At 45.7% G+C, this 23,994-nt stretch overlaps 1 long non-coding RNA gene across 1 annotated transcript in view; it reads right to left on the reverse strand.

The window, feature by feature from the left end:
- Positions 1 to 437: 437 nt before the first annotated feature.
- The window catches only part of LOC122705569, a 35,718-nt gene continuing 12,161 nt past the window's right edge, over positions 438 to 23,994 (reverse strand). Inside the window, exons 2-5 of the long non-coding RNA XR_006344138.1 lie at positions 7,862 to 7,974; positions 6,102 to 6,286; positions 3,241 to 3,970; positions 438 to 655 (exon numbers count right to left, since the gene is read on the reverse strand). This is a non-coding gene — a long non-coding RNA (uncharacterized LOC122705569). The remainder of the gene's footprint in view (positions 656 to 3,240; positions 3,971 to 6,101; positions 6,287 to 7,861; positions 7,975 to 23,994) is intronic.

Here is a 23,994-nt window from a genome sequence, read left to right on the forward strand (position 1 = left end):
ACTCATGTAATGTCCCTGCCTCCTTGAGCCCAGCCAGAGACGGGCATCTTAGTGACAGGTCACATAGCCTGAGGCCAGGCGCTGAAGTCACAGAGTTCTGGGTTCCAATCCCAGCTCTGCCTCTTGCAAGCTGTGAGAGCTTTGTTAAGTCACTTAACCTCTCTGTGCTGCAGATTCTTTACCTATAAAGTGGATAAACAAGGCAGGGAGAGTGTAAGGATGGGAACTAATATATGGATGCAATTCCACGTGCACCCACGCTGTAGGCACTCCGTCAAAGGCAGTCCTGTAATCAGGGCCCCAGTGGGTCTATCACATGTATTTTGGGTGAATGTCTGCTTTCAGTGGGGAATTCAGAACCATAAGGCTCCTAAGGGGCAGGAACCCATAGGTGGGCCCATTTTTTTTTAATAGAAAGTTTTTTTTTTTTTTTAATGTTTATTTGCTTTATTTTAGTTGTTGTTTTTTTTATTTTTTGTCTGAGTCAAGTCTTAGATGCAGCTCGTAGGATCTTCACTGTGGCGTGCGGGCTTCTCTCCAGCTGTGGCAGGAGGGCTCCAGACTGCATGGGCTCTGTAGTCGGCAGCTCATGGGCTCAGTTGCCCCAAGGCAAATGGGATCTTAGTTCCCCAATCAGGGACTGAACCCAAGCTCCCTGCAATGAAAGGTGGATTCTTAACCACTGGACCACAAGAGATGTCCCTGTGAGCCCATTTTAAGACAAACAGCACTCAGATGGGGCAGTGTTGAGACAGATCTCAGATTCTGAGATATTTAAGCTAACCCATGACTGGCGAGGATCAGGGAGGCAAGGATGAAGCAAGTTCTCAGCCTCAAGCAGGTGGGAGGCAACAGATGAAGCACAAGTAGCTCAATTGATGGCGGTGAGAGGATTCAGTTTGTTCAGCCAAACCCTTTCTGCTAGAGATGGGGAGAGGGAACCCCCAGTCCAAGATGGCCTACAATGAGAGGATGGAGTTGAGGTCTCCCAGGCTTCTGTCTTCACAGTTTCCCACAGGACAGCCTCAGGGAGAGACCAATCAATGCCCAGCAGTCTCTGGGGGGCTTTCCTTGGGATTACCCAGAGACTGGGTGAGAGGATTCGGAGTTTTTTCAGCCAAACCCTTTCTGCTAGAGATGGGGAGAGGGAACCCCCGGTCCAAGATGGCCTACAATGAGAGATGGAGTTGAGGTGTCTCCCCAGCTTCTGTCTACACAGTTCCCTCACAGTTCCCCACAGGACAGCCTCAGGGAGAGACCAATGCCCATCAGTCTCTGGGGGGCTTCCCTTGGGATTACCAGGCACCCTCTCCCCTCTTCCTGGCGCTTTGTCAAGGGTACACACCATGTGTTCCCAGTTTTGTAGTGGCCACGTGAGTGGTGGGAAGCATGAGGTTGCATCCTGAGGCCCTTGGCCTTCCTTTCTTCCCTTATTTGCACCACAGAGACAAAAACATCTGCCCTTCAGTGCCGAGGAGAAGATTAAGTGAACCCACATGTGTGTGAAGCTCAGGGTACCAGGGAAGAACAAATGGAGAGTCCTTTTCCCTCTGGTTAAGTTTAGAGTCTAAAGAGGGCTGGCTGGGAGGACACCAGCCTTGAGGCACCTCAGTCCAGCTATACACACAGAGCCAATTGAAATAATTAATTCTCTGACCAGGCAGCTCATCCTTCCACCACACCTTTGTGTCCCTGCTGTTCCCTCCCCCAGGAATGCCCTTCCCTTCTCACCTCTCCAGGTCCAGCCCCTCCTCCCAGGTCCGTGCCAGCTGCTGCCACTTCTAAAAAGCCCTTCTTCCTCGTCAGCATCTTCTCATCAGCCTTCCCCTGCCCGCAGTCCCACACTCTCCCTGACTGCAAGTGGGTTCCTTCTCTGTCCACTAATGATCTGGCCCCAGGTTAGAAGCACTGGGTAGAGAGGCCGCTGTTTAAGAGCTAAGCAGCCTTTGGCCTCTCCGGGTCTCTACCAGCTCATCAGTAAAATGGGCAGGCAGGGGAGGCATGCCATGCTCTTGGGGCCCTGGGCATCACATTCCTAGTCAAAGCTGTTAGGAAAATTTGGGGTCTAGAGGGACTAAAAGGGTTAGGCAGTGGGCATCTCCATGGAAACTAGTGCCACTAGGTTAAATTCCCCTCATTCTAGTAGGACAGAGACTTGGAGGCCACATTAATGTAAAGAAATGCAAAAGTTTTCACCTGCCTGGGCTTGTGCCCTGAGGTTTCATCCTGTTGCAAGGTGAAACCACCCACCCTGGTGGTCCCGTAGCCGCCGCTGCCCCAGGCCAGCCCACGGCTGCATCTCTGCACAACTCATGTATCACAATTACACAGACACCTGTGTCGCCAGCGCCTGCCAAGCCACAGCACATCCAGTGCTCAGTTGCCCTTGAAATGCATTTCAGCTCTTACCTGCAAAAACTCGGACAGCGTGGAGGGTGGGGCCTTCCACAGCAAGCAGGACCATCAACCTCCCACCACCAACTGGTGGGCTTGCTTGGCTGGACACCCCACACCCATCAGTCCCAAACAAGATCAGAGAGTTCCTGACTGGCCAGCGTGAAGCCAGGCCCAGACCCTTGTCTCATAGCATCCTTATCATTTCATCAGCAAGTGACCACAGCTAGTCACTACTACTGAGGGCCAGAAGCTGGAGGGCCATGGGGCTGGTGCCTTCTTCACAGAGCAGAAGCTAAGCCTCCCACAGACCCTGAGACATCCAACTCCTGGATGAGCACCACCCCTCAGCTCTGGAAACTCAGGGTCTATCATCCCAAACAGCCCATTTCCCCAATGTCTTTTCTGAACTTTGACACCTGGCTGTCCCCTGACACACCACTTCCTGCCGCCTCCCAAGGGGATGCTGTTCTCTCTTCCGTATCCCACACCACCTGGGGCCAGGAGGTGAGGTGGGTATCCTACCTCCCCACTGCCCTCCCAAGACATTGATCCTCCCTCCCAACTCAAAACTCCAGCCCCTCTGAATCCTGGACAAGAGACTTTACCTCTTACCACTGTCCCTGTTTCATCCCATTGACAGGTGAAACAACCCCCACCCCGCATTGCACCCCTCATTCATTAGACTTAAGCAACACCCTCACTGTCTTCTTCTCCACCCCCATAACGGCATCGTTTGGGATGACTCAACATCCACTTGGAGCATCCATCAACATCAGGGCCTCTGTTCTCCACTTGGAAGCCCCCATCCACCTACTCCCATGGGTGTCCCACCCTTGACCTTACCATCATGGAAATGGCACCGTTTAGACCATCTCCACCTCAAGCATCCTGCCAGATGATCACCCATCACCTGAGGTCCTTCCAGACTGCTCTCCCACAGTCTTGCTGAGCCCTCCAGACACGGAGCACCTCTGGCTCAGGATCACTGCCCTCTGCTGTCACTTTCTTTCCTCTCTCTCCCTTTATTCTTAGAAGCCACGCCCAAACGTGGTAAATCCACACACCCTCCTTGGTGCCTGCACCCACACAGCAAAACACTGCTGGAGAAAGAGAGAGCTGACTTTCCCCTAAATGCCTAACCTCAAATCTCAAAACAGCCCTGCCTGTCACCACTCGGCAGCGCCATGCTCACTGTCTAACTGTCCTTGTGCATGTTCTCTGTTCTCCCAAACAAGTGTCTCATCCTGTCTCCTCTCCTCACACCCCACACCATCCTCACCCACACTGGCCTCATGCTTTGTTCAGAACATGGTCCCCATCAGAAAGCACTCCCTCATCCTCCCATGAGGATGCTTGGCAAGCCTCCCATATCTGCACCCACTCTGCCTCCCTCCCGCTCAATGCACGGAGGAAGGTCACTGCTCTGCCCAGGGCTACCCACGCCCCCCACCCCACAAGCAGGGACTGGATCTCTCACCTGTTCAAGTATCCAGGGGTCCCCTCTTTCTGTATCACATCTTCCCCCTCCCCACCATGTCATCCATGGCAGAAGGCATACCTGCTCCAGGGTCTCCTGTAACAAACATCCAATTCCAACCATCTCCCTGCCTGTCCCCAGCTCCCAGCCCATTTTCCTGCTCCCCTTCACTGCAGAACATGTTGGAAGGATGGCCTGCAGTTCCTGTCTCCTCTTTCTCACTGGGTGTTCTGGCCCTGCAGCTGGAGCTGTGCATATGCAACCCCAGCTCGGAGCTGGTGGGCTCTGGAGCATGGCCAGTGCTCAAGAGGAAGAGGGGAGGGCAGCTCTGACGGAGAGGAGAAGACCCTAAGAGAGGAGGGCCTCAGAGGTCACAGAAAGAAGGGAGCTGTTTCCCGCAGCAGTCTTCAGATTTGTGTTGTAGAGAGGATACTCTGGTAGCACTGGGTGGGGTGGGCTGGAGGTCAAGAGAGGTGACAATTAGGAGGGGACATCAAAGTGATCCAGCTGAGAAATCCAGAAGGCCTGAATTAGGCAGCCAGTGGAGAGGGAGAAGGATGAATTCTGAAGACAGAGTGAGAATGTAGAATCATCAGCAGGACTAATGGGCCCGTCAACATTTCCAGCATCAGGAAAGATCAGGACTGACCTTCTCTGGCTAGAACAGAGGCAGAGTTGAGTTCCCCCGACGGCTCCTTTATCTCCAGGTACTTTCTCATCAGGAAACAGACCAGACTGAGTGACTCTCTGTTTGGTGACTATAGCTCTGTCAGTAAAGCATCTGCCTACAATGCAGGAGACCTGGGTTCAACTCCTTGGTCAGGAAGATCCCCTGGAGAAGGAAGTGGCAACCCACTCCAGTGTTCTTGCCTGGAGAATCCCATGGACAGAGGAGCCTGGCGAGCACAGTTCGTGGGATCACAGGAGTCAGACAGAACTTGGCACTCTTTCTTCCTTTCCTTTTTTCTCCTGCACCAGCTGTGATCACTGCGCGGCCAGGGGCTTCTCACCATTGCCCTTCAAGCTCCTGCACCCTGCCCTTCACTGCTAGCACATGCTGGGTGCTCAACACAGCCAGGGAAACGGGATGACACAGAAGGGAGAATGGGCTGGGGAGGAACAAAGGGCTGTGGGGGTGTCGATGCCTGCCTCGGAGCCTGAATGTCATCCTAAATAGGTACCAGGGAGACTCAGAGGGTTTTAAGTACAGAAGTGACAGGGCCAGCTCTGTGAGGGACATAAACCCATCTGACAGCTGTGGACAATGAATTCAAATTCATTGTCAAGACTAGAGGCTGAAGTCAGTGCTGAAATCCCAGGCAAGGGAGGATGAGGCCTGATCTTGGGAAAGGAGACAGAATAGAGAAGAAGGCCTGGCTTTAGAAATACCAAGGATGTCAGATTGGTAAGGCAGAGGGATAAACTTGGAATATGGTTCATTGGTTGGTAGCTTAAGCAGCTGGGTAGATGGTGTCAATTGCTAGGATGGGGCAATGGCAGGGGGTGCTGTAATGAACCTCACTTTGGACATGTTGAGTTGAAGGTTAACTGTGGCCCATTTGGGGAGAAACGCACTAGACTGGAGGGTGGAGACGTGAGTATGATACCCAGGGTGGGACCCAGGACTAAAGAGAGAGGTTTGGGAGCCACGAGCAGGGAAGGATGGCGACCACGATGACAGGATGACCAGGGAGTCATCTAGGTGAGTCATGACCAGTGGAAGGAGCAGCAGCTCCAGGACAGAGCCATGGGGAGTGCCCAGCTTTGAGGACTGGCAGGGGGAAAGGATCTGACAAAGAAACAGAGGAGAAAAGGAAACCAGGGAGGAAACGTAGCCCAGATGTGGTAGCCCAGGTACCAGGAATAGGGTTCAGGAAGGAACAGTGTGTGGTCAGTGGGGTCAACATCAATGGCAAGAACTTCCCTGGTGGCCCAGAAGTTAAGAAATCACCCACCAATCCCAGAGACACAGGTTCAATCCCTGGTCCGGAAAAACTCCACATACTGTGGAGCAACTAAGCCCATGCACCACAACTCTGAGTCCACGTGCTCTACAGGCCATGTTCTGCAACGAAGAAGCCACTGCAATGCGAAGTTGGCACTCTGCAATAAACAGTAGCTGCTGCTCATCTCAACTAGAGAACACCCATTAACAGCAACAAAGACTGTTAAAAAAAAATAAATGAATTTTTAAATATATCAATGGTAAATAAAGAAGAACCAGAACCTTCCACTGAATTTGGCAGTATGGTGGTTCCTGGTGACCTTTGCCAGAGCACTTTCCATCAAGTGATGATGTGGAAGGAGTCACACAGCTCTGGGCTGAGGTATGAGTCAGGAATAAGAACGTAGAAGCAGCTTGATTAGTCAGTCAATGGCTTGGCCTTCTTCCAAAAAGAAGCAACATCTCAGCTGTAAAATAGAGAAGACAATGGATCAGAAGATGAAACATAAAGAACTTAGAACTGTGCCAAGTGCGCTGTGCTGCTCAATACAGGTTCAGTGCAATTGTTTCTTCTCTCAGTAGGAGGAGAGTCAACACAGCTAGTGAAATAGAAAATGGAGAATCATGTGCAGCTGCAGACAAAAAAGAAATAAAAGCAGAAACTTGAACAGATGCTCGTATACTCAGGTCCGTAGTAGCATTACTCACAGTAGCCAAAAGACGGAAGTGTCCATCAGTGGATGGATGGATGGATAAAGGAAATGTGATATACCCACACAATGGCATATTATTCAGCGTTAATACAGAAGGAAATTCTGACTCTTGATTACATAGATACTACAGTTGTGACATTACTCTAAGTGAAACAAGTTGGCCCCAAAAGAGCAAATGTTGTATGATTCCATTGATACGAGGTACCTAGAGTAGTCAGATTCATAGACAGGAAAAAGAATGCTGGTGGCCAGGGTCAGGGGAGAATGGGGATTGAGGAGTTATTGTTTAATGATTATGGGTTTCAGTTTACGAACATGAAAAGAATTCAGGAGATGGATGGTGGTGATGGTTGTACCAAGTATAAATGTACTTAATGCCACTGAACTGTGTGCTTTAAAATGGTTTAAATGGTAAATTTTATGTTGTGTCTATTTTACCATATTTTTTTTAATGTACAGAAAGACAGAAAATAGATACTACAGTGTGGGCTAATAAAATTACTAGAACTGAATATTTCTTTAAGTTCTGAGCTTCCTAGTAACCAAGACTTAAAGGGAAACTTTTACATCTTGATGTTTAATGAATGAAAAAATATTACAGATTTTTTATTGAAAAATATTTCAGGAGATATCAAATCCGCCCACTCCCATCTCTGGCCAGGGCTGGTGATAACAGACATGTGCCTTGAAAATTCTTACCAGAGGCATTCACAGAATAAAGGACAATTTATTCTACAAAGGTAGAAGACTAACACTGTACACGGACATGTTCACTACATAACTACTTGCGGCGGTGATTCTTGAAGAAATGTAAGAGAAAAATCAATAAAACCTAACTCCGGAAAGCCTTTCTGGGGGGAGTGAAGTTAATAAGGTCTATAAGATCTCCAGTGTGGGATTTAGAATTCCCCAAAAAATGTGTTCACTCAGTGCCCCTAGAATTTCCAGAAGCAGGCATCCAGGAGGCAGCTGGCAATTTGCTCCCAAGCTCCGGGGAGAGGTCTGGTTACTGGTGGGAGTCTGCATGCCACCAACACAGAGATGGTGTTCAAAGTCATGGGCAAGACTGCAGTGGGCAGAATGGGGGTAGAGTCCCAGGAAACACTACCTCACAAATACCTCCATTTCCCCAGGGCCCAGCCAAGTGCTAGAGCAGAAGGCAGCAGTTTGGTGCAGAACAAGGGCAAGAGATCACGACCTCTGACTCTTGGTCATTGTACGCCATCATCCCAGGCCCCTCTCCTTTCAGAAGAAAGAACCTGGTGCTGGACACCAGAGGATAAGAAGCTCATGTTCTCACTTGCAGCCTTACAGCCTTGGACAACTTACCTGAGAAGACGGTATCGACACTCAAGCATGCCGTATCTGATGAGAGTGTGGATGCTTCGGATGGAGAGGCCCAGGGGTCAGCTGCACGTAGGGGTCCAAAACCCCTGATGGGTCTAGGGAAAAGAGAGAAATTTGGTCATCAAATTCAGCATATAGGTAGAAGAGGAAACAAACATGGGTCCCTTTCAAAGCGTTCAAGCATTAGTAACTTGAACAATGATGTGATGATTGGGCATTAGGAAGGAGCTGGGGAAGGTCTGAGAAGACTGGGGGTCTCTACACGTGTCAGAATTTGAGCACACCCAGCTCCTCAAGCCCACGTGAGTGGGACCCTCAGTGTGCATGGCTCAGGCCTCTTGACACAGGAGAGTCTGCAGAGAGGGGCCCCGCGATAGGTTGGATGGGCTTCCTTGCCGGACGTTTTCAGACACATCATCTCTTAAAGCCACAGCCCGGATGACTGTGCTCAGCAATCATGTGTTTAAAAAGCAATAAGACTAAACACTTTTCCGTTTCCCCTTTGAGAGACCATGTATGATAAATGATAGGCAATTTCATGGTTGGAGTTTCAATTTCCGAAAATATTAGTGCTATTCCCCAAGCTCCACTTCAGAGATAAATTCTTTTTGGCAGCCTCCTCTGTTGTCTCCTAATTCCCTGATTCTGAATATATTTGGAGGTCTGGTGTGAATTTCATCAGCTCATCCCCAGCGTCCCCCTGTCTGGGCTGCATTGGAAAGGGTATTACCCATCTGCCACTCTTCCAGGTTCTTTCAGCATTGGCTTCAAGTCAGAGGTGTTTATTAAGCACCTATGTCTTCCCAGCTAAGTCTGCTAAGTGTCATTATGGTGGGTGTAAGGGAGCTTTTGATATCAACATAATCAATCCTTTGATCCACAAACTTTGGTTACGTATCTAGTCCCTTCAAACTCCAAGCAATAGTAACTCTACAGTAACTGATACCTCATGTTTGTTTCACATGGTTTGTTTGTTCCCCACTGTTGGGGAAACTGAGGCTCAACGCTAACCTAGTAGAGTTGGGATGGACTGGTGGAAGAGAGCAAGCATTTACTGAACACCTATGATGGGTCAGGTGCAGGGCTGAATGCTTACCCATCCCTCTGCACAGGAGTATAGGCTATCCATCCTCATAAAACTCAAGGTGAGGGTGATTATCCCGATTTCACTGAAATGGGAACTGAGAATCAGAAAGGCTAATCAATTTACCCAAGAATTCTCATCCATAGGACCACACTGCCTCTCCTGGTGTCCGCGGGATAGATGGTGTCCCAATAATCATTGCCAAACTATGGGAGTTCTCTTGTTGGAAAACATCAAAGTACCAGATCACGTCATGGGAGGAGACTACCCCGCCTCTGGGTTAGCCCCTTTATCTCACATTACTCAGCACGCTCCGCCTGCCCCAAGCCTCGGGCCCCTCTTAAGTTTCCCAGGCTGGTGTCCTCAGCATATCACTGCCCCCCAGGACCATGCCCTCCTTTCTCTTGTGTCAGCATCCTCTGAACCTTCTCCATCACGGGTCAGCTTAGATCCCTATGGCCATCTCTCCCCTCTTTTCCATTCACTCACCCCTGAGAGGGACTAGTTCATGCCTGGGATGATATTTTCTTCTCTTATCATCTCATAGATCCCTATCAAAATATTGAGCACAGAGCAGGTATTCTAGAAATCTCGAGGGAGCACTGGGGTAAAATGAAATGGAATAGGTCAAAATGAGGTGGAAAGTCTCAGACTAGAGCAAAGGGAATGAATTGGAACAGAATGTAATGGAATAGAATGAAAAAGAATAGGATGGCACAGGTGAAAACAAGGAGAAAAAACAAAACTATGGACTAGAACAGTATGGAACAGAATGAAAGAAGGTTGGACTAGACTATGACAGGCTGGGACAGAAGAGGCCAGCGTGAAACAGAAGAGAAGCAGGTGAAACAGACCAGACCAGAAGAGAACAGGATAGAAGCAGATGGGACAGATTAGACCAGGTCAGAACAGAATGGAACAGAGAGGCCAGTCCAGGTTGCAACAGAGTAATATAGAAGAGGATTCAACAATAGTATGTAAGACACCAGAACAAGTCTGAACAGAAGAGAGTACCACAGAATAACCGGACTGGGGCTAACTAAATGTTATATAACTGGATAAAATAAAATTCACTCTATTCACTCGATAAATATTTATGGGGTGCTAATCCTCGCTAGGTGAGAAAAGAATAGACATAGTCCCATCCCTTGTAGATCATACTGTCTGATGAAAGAGACCCCAAAAAAGACATAAGTAAGCATTAACAAATACACGATTACAAAATATAAGTGTGTGTGAACTACCACGAAAGAATGGACAGGTGGCCATGATTAATGACAACAGGATAGGACTTCCCTGGTGGTCTGGTGGCTAAGAATCTGCCTGTCCATGCAGGGTCATGGGTTCAATCCCTGGTCTAGAATGATTCTACATGCCATGGGTCAACTAAGCTTGTGCACTGGATAGCCCGTGCTCTGCTACAAGAGAAGCCACCGCACTGAGAAGCCTGCACGCTACAGTGAAGACCGAGCACGGCCAAAAATAAAATTTTTTTAATAAAAAAAGAATAATAAGGTCGAAGAGAAAGAATAACAGGAGGGGTGTCATAATATTCGTAATAAGGAGGTCAGGAAAGCTAAGACCTAAAACTTGAGGAGGAGTCAGAAGACAACTGAAGGAGCAGGGAAGAGCATCCCAGGCAAAGGGAACAGCATGTACGGAAGCCCTGAGGTGAGAGAGTGTTTCGCCTGTTCCGAAAGCTTAAAGATTATCAGGGTGAACCAAGCTCATGGAGCAAGTCCTAGACTGACAGGGGAGGAACAAGAGAGGCAGGCAGGGGCCCGACACCAGAGGGCCTGGTGCGAGTTTGGAGTTCCATCTAAGCGTAATGAGAAGCAACTGAAGGGAGCACCAGTGACTACAGAGTGTTTCCTGCTTCCTCCTCGTCTGGGTAAGGGAGTGAATGAGGGCAGGGAGGCCATTTAGCCGTCTACTGCAGCCGACCAGGTAGTGATGTCAGTGGCTCCAGAAGGGAAGAGATGCAGGAAGTGATGCAGCCAACTGGGGAAATATTTGTAAACACAGCCAAGGAATTTGCCAATGTTTTGGATGATAAGCTGGCAGAAAGGACAATCTGAAGGTGCTTCAGCGTGAGGGGGGGGGGGGGTGTGGCGGTGGTTTATTACCTGAGATGATGCTAAGGAGAGGTGGTTTAAGGAGGAAAATCAAGTTCTCGTTCAAATCCTAAGGCTCAGATGCTTAGGTTGGGCCCAAATAGAGATGTTAAGCAGATTCGGAGATAGAAGCCTGGAGCTCTGAGCTGGAGGTCTAAATTGAGGAGTTGTCAGCATATAAATACTGTGCGTGCTTTGGGACTGGATGAATCATATATGCAGTCGTGCAATGCAGAACTTCATCAAAGCGTGTTCCATGGACTACTTGCATCGTAATCTCTTGGGGTACCAGTTGAACATGCATATTTCTAGGCCTCCAGGCCACTAAAATGGATCTCCAAGGATGGGGCTCAGGAGTCTGCATGGTTAGCGATCACCCTGGAGTGTTTGGATGGCGTCTAACACATGTGAAACACTGGTCTGGGAGAGGAGTGGAGGGCAGAGCCCCATTACTGAGACAGGAGTACATTTGCACATCAAGAAGGCGAAGCCAGCAAAGGAGACAGAGGATAGCCAGAGAAATAGGAGGAAAGGCAGGAGCGGGTGGTGTCTCAGAGGCCAAGAGAGGAGGGGGTGTCAGGACCTCGTGATCAACAGAGCCTGAGCAGGCTCTGCTGAGTAGGATGAGCCCAGGAGAGTGACCGTGGGATGTGGTAATGCACACATCTCTGGTGGTGGGAGGGGTACCGGGCCACACCAGAGTGGACTGGACACGAAGAAGACACTCCAACAACAAACTGGGAGCATGGAATGCATAACAAGCAAGATCTAGTATCCAAGTCAATGGAACATTTGAGGACAGACCCTAAAGTTCATTTCACACAGGTGATTTTGTCCTCTCTGGTCACAGCTTCTGGAGTCTTCTGGCTTAGGGGAGTAGACATGCTAACACATATCAGGAGGGCTTCTTTCCCACCTCTTTCCCACTGGGCTCAGCATCCTCAGGTGCCCCGCTCCTCCTAAGAGACCACACAGTGCAGAACTTCCTTTAGGTCCCATCTCTCTCCCTAAGCATGCTCCCTCAGGTGCCTCTCCCCTCCTCTTTAGAGCACTCTACAGGCTGCAGCCATCTGTATAGATGCTAAGGGCCCACTGTGATCTGTATTCTTGGGCCCCACCTCCCAGGAGTGAATGGCTAAGGCTGCACACAGCAGGTTGGCAAGGCAGCCACTGTTTGGCAAGAGAGCCTTCCTGGCATCGCACAGATCTCCTTGACCACCCCCTAAGCAGCTGCCCAATCCACCTAGAACCCTGATGCTCAATAAGTGATGAAACAGGCAAACTTTTAAAAGATACGTTCAACTGCATATTAGACTTTCATGTTCACAAAACAGAAACCAAAAACCCATTGCTTTCATAACACAAACCTCAAAAAGAAAAAAGAAAAAAAAGCAAGTCAAGAGCATTTTCTTGTTGATGAAACAAAGGAGATTTTCAATGAGGATCAATCCCTGGGGGATTCTTCAGATCCAAAGTTGGGAAGGGGGTGTTTATGTTTTTCAAAAGGTTAAATAATATTAGGAGGTAGTGGCAGGAGCAAAGCCCACCCTTGCTTCCCCTACGTGGGAGTTTCTTTCCCATGTTACAAGTATGCCTCCCCAGCTTACGCCCCCAAGGGGCCACACACACCTCAGAAGACCCAAAAAGCCCCTGCCATCCATCTGGAGGCAAATTCCTGGCAAGGAGCAGCATGGAGAGACTTCACAGCCCTCCCTGAACCTCTCCAGAAGAATCTGTGGCAGCAGAGGGATTTTCCCCAGGAGAGCGAATGACAACACAGCGCCTGTTTGTTTTTGATGCAGCAAGGAGCCAGGAACATCTGCTCCAAGAAGCCACTTGAAAGATAATCAGGCAGCGATGTTGGCAAAACAGCTGTGTGGCAGGCAGGGAAGGGGGTGGCGGGGAGCTGGGAGGGTGGGGGAATGGGAGGAGGGAAGTTAAGCTCTGAGTTAGGAGCAACCGCCTGGGAACTCAGTCTGGGAAGTCCCCCACCCCGGCCCACCCCCACGGAGCTTGGAGGGAGCTCCTGCTTAGCTGAGAGCAGCTCACGTGGGGAATCCACTTTGCTAAGATCCCTAATTGTCCTCATGGAGAAATGCTGGGTCTATTTTGCATTTCCTGCAGGGCTCAACTCAATTTTTAGGACAGGAGTGAAAATGTTGTACTTGTCCTAAACCCATGATCCAGGAAAACAGCAAGGTCAAAGAAATCCCCGCCCCCTCCACCTGCCCATCTCTTTGTGTTTTGGAAAAGATAGTTCATCACCATCCTTCCCCCTGTGACTCAGATAGGACTTATAATGTCCCCCTGTTTATTCATTACAGAGCAGACACAGACTCCAAATTCCAATCCCTTTCTTATAAAGATAGGTGAACTGTTTTGTCCCCACTAGTCAAATGGAACAAGATGCTTGTTAACCAAACGAGTTAAGCTTCTCTCCTTCATCCAGGCTCCTGTACTTGAAGCCACCTTCAGCCTGAGCCAGAGAACACCCCCTCTTTAACAGCGCCTCTAAAGAACAGGCTGGCCTCGGGGTAAAACATCCTCTGATCAATTGTCCCTTTGAAGAGGATGATGCAAGGGGGACAGGTCACTCTTGTCATTTCTGGGTCAGTCCATCACTCACACACACAGTACTGATTACATTAATCAAAAGCATGTGTGTGTCCTGTCTTAGTGTGACTCCTCCCAGAAGAAGACCCTGAGACAAGGATTTGAGGAAAAGTAGTTCATTTGAGGGGGCTTCTCTGGTGGCTCAGACAGTAAAGAATCTGTCTGCAAGGTGAGCAACTTGAGTTCAATCCCTGGTTCAGGAAGCTCCCCTGGAGAAGGGCATGGCAATCCACTCCAGTATTCTTGCCTGGAGAATTCCATGAACAGAGGAGCCTGGTGGGCTGCAGTCCAAGGGGTCACAAAGAGTCGGACATGACTGAGTGATGTAACCGCAGGAAGCACTGAGAAGGCAGTGTAGGAGGTGGGCAGGGAAGGGAAGGTGACCAGTGCAAGCTGTGTTAATGGGCAAGTGGCTGCTGTGAGTAGGCAGTGGCTCATTTGGGAGGTAGTCAGTCAACTCCTACTTGTCCAAAATCTGCCTATAACTCAAAGTCCTCAAGCTTTCCTTCCTGTGTGGAATTTCTCCCCACGGATGTCCCAGCATGTAGGAAAAGGAAGCGTCATTTAGGACTCTGGTTTTCCCCATGGACATCCTGGACTCTAGGAGATACTTCAATGGCTACTAAGGCCCAGGAACTAGTGGTCAGGCAGCAATCTCCACCCACACTTCAATTGAAACATCTCCATTGTTCTCCTTGAAGTATTAGGCTTCCACTTACAATATTTTTGGAAGGATTCAGCAGCTTAAAAGAAAAGTTCAAGTATACTTCTAGTTCCAGAAGATGAACCAGACGTGCTTTCCCCTATTCCTCGTGCTAAGTTGAGCTGCATCCCTGGACATTACATATGAAACCATCACAGGCAGACTCTGAGAGGTGGATAGACCAAAGCAGATCAACTAGGGATATCATGACCCCAGGAACTACACACGGATGATTTCTTTGCATTTTTGTTATGTTTCATACATCCCAGACTTGGAGCTGAAGAAACCAACAACCCAGAAACTCCAGTGACCAGAGATTAAAAGAAAGTCCCAACAAAATCTTGTTCTCTTGTGAAAGGACAAGTAAAAGGGCAGCCTGAAAGTGAAAGTGTTAGTCACTTAGTCGTGTCCGACTCTGAGACCCCATAGACTGCAGCCTGCCAGACTCCTCTGTCCATGGGATTTTCCAAGCAAGAATACTGGAGTGGGCTGTCATTCCCTTCTCCAGGGGATCTTTCTGACCCAGGGATCAAACCCAGGTCTCCTGCATTATAGGCGGATTCTTTATCTTCTGAGCCACCAGGGAAGCCCCAAAGGGGCAGCCTAGAAAGACAGAAAACAGTTAAACAATAGCTATTCTACTCTAGCCAAATACCACAGAATAAAAAAAAACCAAAACTGTGGCCCCCCTCCCTACCCATGCTAGCAAAGGTCAAGTGGGGAACTTAGACTTCCACCCTACTTGATAGTAACAAGGCATTCCCTCTTATCGCCCCACTGGAATGTGGTATTAAAGAAGGTCTAGTGGAAAGCCAGTCTGGATAACACGGCCACCTACAACTCAGTAGCAATGGAGACTGCCAGAAATCCTAACCCCACCCATGGATGATGGAGATCCCCCTCACATATCAACGGGAGCTGAGTGCAGAACCTGGACTTCTACCCCACTATTCAGGGCAGGTGTCTTCCCACCCTGCCCTGGCTGGAGTGGTGTACAAACATTCAGCCAAACCAGAGGGCTTCAAGTAGGATCCAGAGTCTCATAACATAATACAAAAATATCCAGATTTTAATAAAAACTTACTCATCATACCAAAAATGATCTCATGTTTAATGGAAAAAACAATCAATAGATGCCAACACCAAGATGACAAAGATGTGAGAATTATCTGTGACAAAGATTTGAAGGCAATTATGATAAAATGCTTCAATGAGAGATTATGAACATGCCTGAAACACATAAAAAAATATACTTAGGCTTCCCCTGTGGCTCAGTACTAAAGAATCAGCCTGCCAATGCAGGAAACACAGGTTCAATCCGTGATCTGGAAAGATCCCACATGCCGCAGAGCAACTAAGCCCACGTGCCATAACTACTGAATCCTATGCACCCTAGAGTCAGTACTCTGCAACAAGAGAAGCTTACAATGAGAGGTTTGGCAGCTAGAGAGTACTCCCTACTCACTGCAGCTACAAAAAAGCCTGTGCAGCAAGGAAGACCTAGCAGAGCCAAAAATAAATAAAATTATTATTTTTTAAATAGCCTCAGTAAAGAAATAGAGACATAAAGGAGAAATTAAATTTTAGAACTAAAAAATACAATAACCAAAGTTTAAAATTCAGTGAATGGGTTCTACAGCAGGGTGGAGGGAATGGAGAAAAGAATTGATGAACTGGAAGACAGAATAATACACACAACCTGAAAAGCAAAGAGAATATAGACTAAATGAATAAACACAGCCTTGGAGATCTGTGGGACTATAACAGAATATCTAATTTCATGGCCCTGGAGTTTCAGAAGGAAGAGATAGAGGGCAGGATTGAAAAAGCTTAGAAGAAATGATGCCTGAAAACTTCCCAAATCTTAGTGAGCCCTAAATGGGACAAAGTCAAAGAAGCCTATGCCAAGACTCTGGAAAGTAAAAACAAAATCTCAAAAGCAGTCAGAGAAAAATGACACTTCAGCTTCATAGGAAAAACTACTTAAACAACATATTTCTCATCAGAAACCACAGAAGGCAGAAAAAGTGGCACAACGTTCTTCAAGTGCTGAAGGAAAAAAAAAAAAAGACCAACGCAGAATCCTATATTCAGCAGAAATATCCTTAGAAAATGAAGATGTATAGTGATCAAGGAAAATAAAGGGAATTTGTTTGCAACACGCCTACTCAAAAGAAAGGAAAAGAAGGAAGGAAGAAAGAAAGAAATTTTTCTAAGTCCAAAGGAGACAATAAAAGAAGGAAACTTGGATCATTGGGAAGGAATAAAGAACACTGAACATAAGTGTGGGTAAAAAAACAAAAAAAATGGCTTTCCTTCTGTTACCAAATATTCTAAATTACATTTGTCAGAGAAACAATTATAACACTATTTGATGTGGTTTTAAATGATAGGAGAGGAAACAAAACAATGTAAAATAGGGGAGAGTAAAAAGACGTAAAAGGAGGTAAACTTTCCACTTCACTGGATGAGAAAAATGATGACACCAATAGATTATGATATGTTATGTATATAATGTAATACTGAAAGCAACCACTAAAATGCTAAACAAAGAGATCTGATCAAGATACTATAGATAAACCAAAACACAATTCTAAGAAATGTTCAAATAACTCATAGAAAGTCAGGGAAAAGAAAACTGACAGACAAGAAACAGAAACTATAAAACAAATTTAAACCTTGAAATATCAATAATTAAATATAAATGTTCTAAATATACCAATTAAAGGACAGAGATTGGCAGAGTGAATTAAACAGCATGACCCAACCAAATGCTACCAAAGCACACTCACTTCAAATAAAACATAGGCAGGATGAAACTAAAAGAAAGAAGAGAGACATCATGCAAACATTAATCAAAATATAGTAGGAGTGGCTATATTAATAATCAGATAAAGTAGACTTTGGGGTTACTTAGTGGCTCAGTGGTAAAGAATCCCCCTGCAATGCAGGAGATGCAAGTTCAATCCCTGGGTCAGAAAGATCCCCTGGAGAAGGAAATGGCAACCCACTCTGGTATCCTTGCCTGGGAAATCCCATGGACAGAGGAGTCTGGCAGGCTATAGTCCATGGGGTTGCAAGCGTCAGACATAACTTGGCGGCTAAACCACCACCACCACCAAAGTAGACTTCAGAGCAAAAATAAATTACCAGAGACAAGAGAAGAACATTATAAAACCAACAAGACATAGAAATCCTAAATGTGAATTCACCGAAAACCAGTGATGCAAACTATGTGAAGCAAAAGCTGATAGAACTAAAAGGTAAAAATAGTCAAATCCACAATTGTAATAAAAGACTTAAATACCTCCTCTCAATAATATATATTAATTATATACAGAAAACAAGCAAGAATATAGAATTCAACACTGTCAACCAACAGGTTCTCATCAACCTTTATAGAACACTCCACTCAACAGCAGACTATGTGTTATTTTCAAGTTGCCCACAGAACATATACCAAGATAGTCTATATCCTGGGCTAAAAAAATAAACCTCAAAAGTAAAACAACTGAGAGCATACACGGTGTGTTCTCCAATTATAATGAAACCAAACTAAACATCAGTAACAGAAAAATAACAAGAAAATCTCCAAACATCTAGAAACGAAGGAAGCCCCTTTTAAATAGCCCATAAGTCAAAGAGGAAGTCTCAAAGGAGATTTCAAGATACATGGGACTCAATGAAAATGAAAATATAACATATCAAAATTGGGGGGGGGGACAGCTAAAGCCATACCAAAAGGTCAATTTGTAGCACTAAGTGCTGTCATTCGAAATGAGGAAAAGTCTCAAATCAATAATCTAAGTTCCCACCTCAAGAACCTCAAAAAAGAAGAGTAAAGTAAACCCAAAGCAAGTAGAAGGAAGGAAAGCATAAATATGAGTAAATTTGATGAAACTGACAACAGAAAAAAATTGAGAAAATGAACAAAGAGCTGGTTCTTTGAAAAGATCAATAGAATTTACTATTTCTAGAAAAACTCACAAAGAAAAAGAGAAAACACCAATTACCAAAATCAGAAATGAAATGAAGAGATATTACTACAGACCTACAGACATGAAAAGCATAAAGAGAATACTACAATGAATCTATGTAAATAAATTTGCTAACTTAGATGAAATAGACCAACTCCTTAAAAAATACAAACTACCACAATCCACCTAATATTAAATAAATCATTTGAATAGTGAATCTAAAACTATTCAAGGAAAATGAATCTATAATTTATTTTTAATTCCCAAGAAAAAAAAATCTCCAGACTCAAATGGATTCACAAGAGAATTCTGCCAAATGGTTAAAGAAGAATTAACACCAATTCTACACAATCTCTTCCATAAAGAGGAAGATTCAACAAACTTTCAATTCTTCCAAACTGGTATATACGTTTAGTGTACTTCCTATCAAAATCTCTAGAGAAGGAAATGGCAACCTATTCCAGTATTCTTGCCTGGAGAATCCCATGGACAGAGGAGCTTGGCAGGCTACAGTCCATGGGGTTGCAAGAGTAGGACATGACTTAGTGAAAAAAAAATCTCAGAAAGATTTTTTTGTAGACAAGATTATTCTAAAATGTATATGAAAAGGCAAGGAACTAACATAGCTAAAACAGTTTTGAGAAAGAAGAATAAAGTGGGAGGAATCAATCTACCAGATTTCAGACTTCTATAGCCACTGTAATCAAGGCTATATAATAAGGGCAGAAGGATAGGAATATTGGATCAATAGAACAAAACAGAGAACTGAGAAATACATCTACACAAATATGCCAAAGTGATTTTGACAAAGATGAAAAAGCAATTTGAAGGAATAAAGACAGCCTTTTCAACAAATGGTGCGGGAGCAATTGGATATCCGGAGGCTTACTGGGTCAGCTTCCAGACTTGCCTGTGTTCTTAGAGAATCTAGATAATGGGTGAAATAAACGGAACATGATAAGAAGCCCAAGTGTATAAATTGCTCTATAGAATTAAAGGGATTGAGGGAAGGAGAGGAGGAAGAAGAGAAACAGAAAAGCTGGGCATTAAAAAGAGTGTTGGTGGGACATTGAGGAGCTGAGGATGTTACAGGGCTGAGAAGACTGGAAGAGTGGCAATGGGATTTTAAGATGGGTCATCATATAGATCTCCTTGAATGCCTTATGAGAAATCCAATCTCGATTGGAATTGCTTTTATTTTTGTTTTTCTGGACTATTTTCTTTGAATTAATATCATGCTGATCCTGGGCACTGTGGGACCCCACCTAAAAATAGCGCCACACATCCTGCCCACCTCCTCCTCCCTTCTGCTCTGTGCTACAGCTGAGTCAAGGAGCCATCCACAACATGGACAATACCGCTCCAGGCTTGACCTAGACCCTCAGAACCATCTACCTGCAAATCACGCTCCCATTCAGACCTTTACAGCCCACAAGGTGGCACAAATTTTAGGGGCTGAAAAGTAAGATGACAAGAGGGTATCTTAGGAAGGCCAGTTTTGGATAGTGATGTGATGACTAGAGAGAGCTACCACTGGGGACAAATTGTCATTTAGCACAGTGTCTGGGGCAGAGTGTAATCCAGTAAATATTTGACTGATGGCTTCCCTGGTGGCTCAGTTGGTAAAGAGTCTGCCTCCAATGTGGGAGACCCAGGTTTGATCCCTGGGTGGGGAAGATCCCCTGAAGAAGGAAATGACAATCCCCTCCAGTATTCTTGCCTGGAGAATTCCATGGACAGAGAAGCCTGGTGGGTTACAGTCCATGGGGTCACAAAGAATCAGACATGACTGCATGACTAACACTTTCCCTTTCTGACCCAATCAATCACATTACTGATGGGGGTTAGAATTAAAGCAACAAAAACAGAAGAATTGACAGAGCTTGGGACCCTTGAAAAGAGTGATGGGACAAGATGACCATGAGATCTGGGGCCCTGGAGACTGGTGAGGCCTTTCATTGTAATAAAGAAGCCAGGGGGAGACCAAAGTGGACAGGTGACCACAGTTTGGTGCCCTCTGAGCTGTGGTGCTGTTGGGTTGCCTGAGTAAAGCTGTCCAGTGGGCAGATGGACATGGGGTTCCGGGGTCCAAGAAGCAGTCTTAGAAATCTTTCCTATCAAGGTGACCTCTGGAGCAATCAAGGCAGATGGCCAAAACTCCCGGCAGACCACAGATTCCCCATTTGCTAGTCCTGGACCCATGTCCTTCCAGCAACCACACCTCCTTACCCAACCCCTTTACCCCCCACTCCCCAGGGAACAAGGCCCCCACTAAAGCCAGATAAAGAGGTTCCCCATGCTATCTGTGCTAACTCCAAAGCTGGCATGCCTAGGTTGCTTTCCAACTCTCTCCTGCTTCTTTTCCTTTGCATCTCTTTCTGCCTCTCTTTTCTCACCCTTTCTCCATCTCTCTGTCTCTGCCTTCCTCTCATATGCTCTCTCTCTCTATGCTCACTCGAACTCACAAGCCCGTATGAATTTTTAAGAGACCAAGATCTCAGGGACACTCATGGAAAGGGCTCCAGCCGACTGGCATCAGCGTTCCTCCTTAGCCACCTTCAGTGGGTGATATATTACAGAAATACATTAAGGAGCCGTCCCGCTGACAGCAAGCTAAGGTACTATGTCAAGGTACCAGCCCTGGGATGATGAACGCCCCCCATAGATCAGGACACCATCACTCTGATTACACTTCAGCACTGCGTGTCAGAGTGCTGCGGGGGCATGATAGACGGTGGGGATCCATCACCAGCTGATGGCCCATTCCCAACACAACACTCATATCCAGGAGATGATTTAAGAGCAGAGCTGGGACCCCTCCAAAGATGCACACACAGCAAAAGTAGACTTTTTCCTTTCTAGTAAAGGGAGAAGTTTGAGGAGAGAAACACTTTTAGAGTATGGCTTCAAGGTCAAGGTTTTGTAATTCAGACAATCCTGGGTTTAAATTCTGTGCACAGTCGCTCAGTCATATCTGACCCTCTGTGGCACCATGGACTGTAGCCTGCCAGTCTCCTCTGTCCATGAAATTTTCCAGGCATGAATACTGGAGTGGATTACCATTTCCTCCTCCAGTGTATCTTCCCGACCCAGAGATCAAAATTGTGTCTCTTGGATCTCATTTGCAGGTGGATTCTTTACCGCTAGCACCACCTGAGAAGCCCCGGGTTTAAATTCTAGTTCCTCTATTTAAAAGTTATGTGACATGTGGACAAAATTTCATCTGTCTGAAATCATTGCCTTGTATGAAAAATGGGGATAATCATACTAACCTTCCAGGATTAAAGTGAGGCTCAAATGAAACAACACAGGTTAAAACATACAGCACAGAGCCAGCCTCAGGGTCCTGGGACCACCACCACAACCTGGTCAGCGTGCACACGGTGGGAGCAGCAAGGCCCAGCGTGCAGCTGTTAGTGGAGACCCAGGGGGCTGCAGCCTCCTGTGCATTCTCTTCTCTTGCACGACCTTAACTTTTACCTTCTTCCCTCTTCCTTTTCTGATGGCTCCAAGGCCTGTGGGAGAGATCCTGAGGACACCCATCTTCTTTCAGGATTGCCCATCAGTTCACTTCCTCATCCATTCTTCATTCAGTTGATAGGTACTGAGTACCCACTAGGTACCAAACTCTGTTCTAGGCATGGAGGACACAGAAGCAAATGAAACAGAAGAAAACTCCTATCGTCATGTGCCAACATAATGATTGAATCCTTTGATCAGTCAATCCATCTGACTGTGGGCAGTAGCCCTGCCAGAGACCACTCCAGACCCAAATGAACTATGAGATGACTATGACTTTCAACTGTGAGGTTCAAAGAGAACTGTATCGTGGCACCTCTCCAAGGGACCATAGTCATGCCCTCATCGGGTCCCAAGGAGCTGAAGTCTAGAGGTGGATGGTGAGTTGTCTACGGTCATGCAAGGAGCATGAGGTTGAGTCAAGGCTAGAACAGAACACAATTCCAGAACTTAAAGTTGACCTGCAGATCTCAATGAACACCAACCAATTCAATTCCTCCTCTTACAGGGTAAAGGAGCCTGTTGGCTCTTGCCATTAGAGAAATCCAGCCTCCCTGGAGAGAGAGAATACAGGAGCATGAAAAATCAGAACTTATATCATGTTCTCATAGGCTATTTCATTTATCCTCACACAGCTCTCAGTCAAGCATCACGAGCCCATTTTACAGATAGGAAGGTTGAGGGCCAGAAGTTAAGTAGTAGGCCATGTTAATTCTGCCTTTCCTCCATACTACATGCAGAAGAGTAGAAAACTGAGATTCACTGTTCTTACACGTGCACATCCTTACACACACACTTTTGATTATTTTTTCATTTTTAACATTCCATTGTGAGCATATTCCCATGTTTTTAACAATTCCTTGATACATGCTTTTTAAAATGTATTCTACAACATAAATATACCCTATTTTATCAATCTCTTGTTGCCATATGCCTCAGTGACTTCCAATATTTAAGTTTGGTAAATACTGTTGTGATGGGGACTTCCCTGGTAGTCCAGTGGTTATCGCTCTGAGCTCCCAATGCAGAGGGCCCAGTTTCAATCCCTGGTCAGGGAACTAAATCCCACATGCTGCAACTAAGAGTTCACATGCTGCAAATAAGACCCCACACAGCCAAATAAATAAAATAATAACAACAATGTTGTGATGAAAGTTCTGACTCATCAGTGTTTTCTTATGATGAATTCCTAGAAATAGGACTGTTGAGTCAAAAAATAGTAAGACTGTTGAAATTCTTCCAGACTGTGACAATTTATGTTCCAGTTTCATCACATGGTCACTAATATTTATTTCATCATCATCATCATCAATCTCAACAATTGAACAGATGAAAATGGAATCTTGTTTTATTTTGCATTTTTTTGGCAAACAGTAAAATTAAGCATTTTTTTCATAATGTAAGTTATTTGTATGTATTATTCTGTGAATGTTTTTGCCAATTTTTCTACTGGGATTTTAGAGGGTTTTTTAAGACTTTGTAAGAGCTCTTTATATAAAAAGGTTGTTAACCTTTTGTCATTTTTTTCAATTTGTCACTTATGTTTTTATTTCTTAATGTCTTTTAAAATATATTTATGGGAGTTTTGTGTAGGTAATTTCCTTTGTGATTTCTTTCATTTCTTTTAAGTTTAGATAGGTGTTTCCCACTCTAAGATGATTTAAATATTCACTTCTGTTTACTTCTGTTGTGGTGGGATTCTTTGTGTTTAATGCCATAATTTATCTGAAATTTACTTGAGGAAAAGATCTAAAGTGATTGTCTCCCAAGTAGTAAATTTTCTCAACATAATTGTTCATCTAACCCTTCCCCATTGATTTGCAATGTTTCTTTTTATCTCATGTGACTTTTATACCCACAGAAAGGTTGTTTTTACAGCAACGGATTCTGTGCTGTTGATACTGGGCTCTGGAGCCAGGGCCTTGCTCTACAGTCTGCTGTACAGTGACTGCTGCAGCTTTGAAACACGTTTGAATATTGTTAAACAAACCATGTTTTCTTGCTCTTTCAAATATTTCTTAGCTATTTTTAGCTTGTTATTCTATCAGGTTCATTACCAAATTGCCAAAAGTTTCCATTGAGATTTTGATTGTAATTTTGCCTAG

This window comes from Cervus elaphus, chromosome 12 (genome assembly GCF_910594005.1).
Source record: "Cervus elaphus chromosome 12, mCerEla1.1, whole genome shotgun sequence".
NCBI lineage: Eukaryota > Metazoa > Chordata > Mammalia > Artiodactyla > Cervidae > Cervus > Cervus elaphus.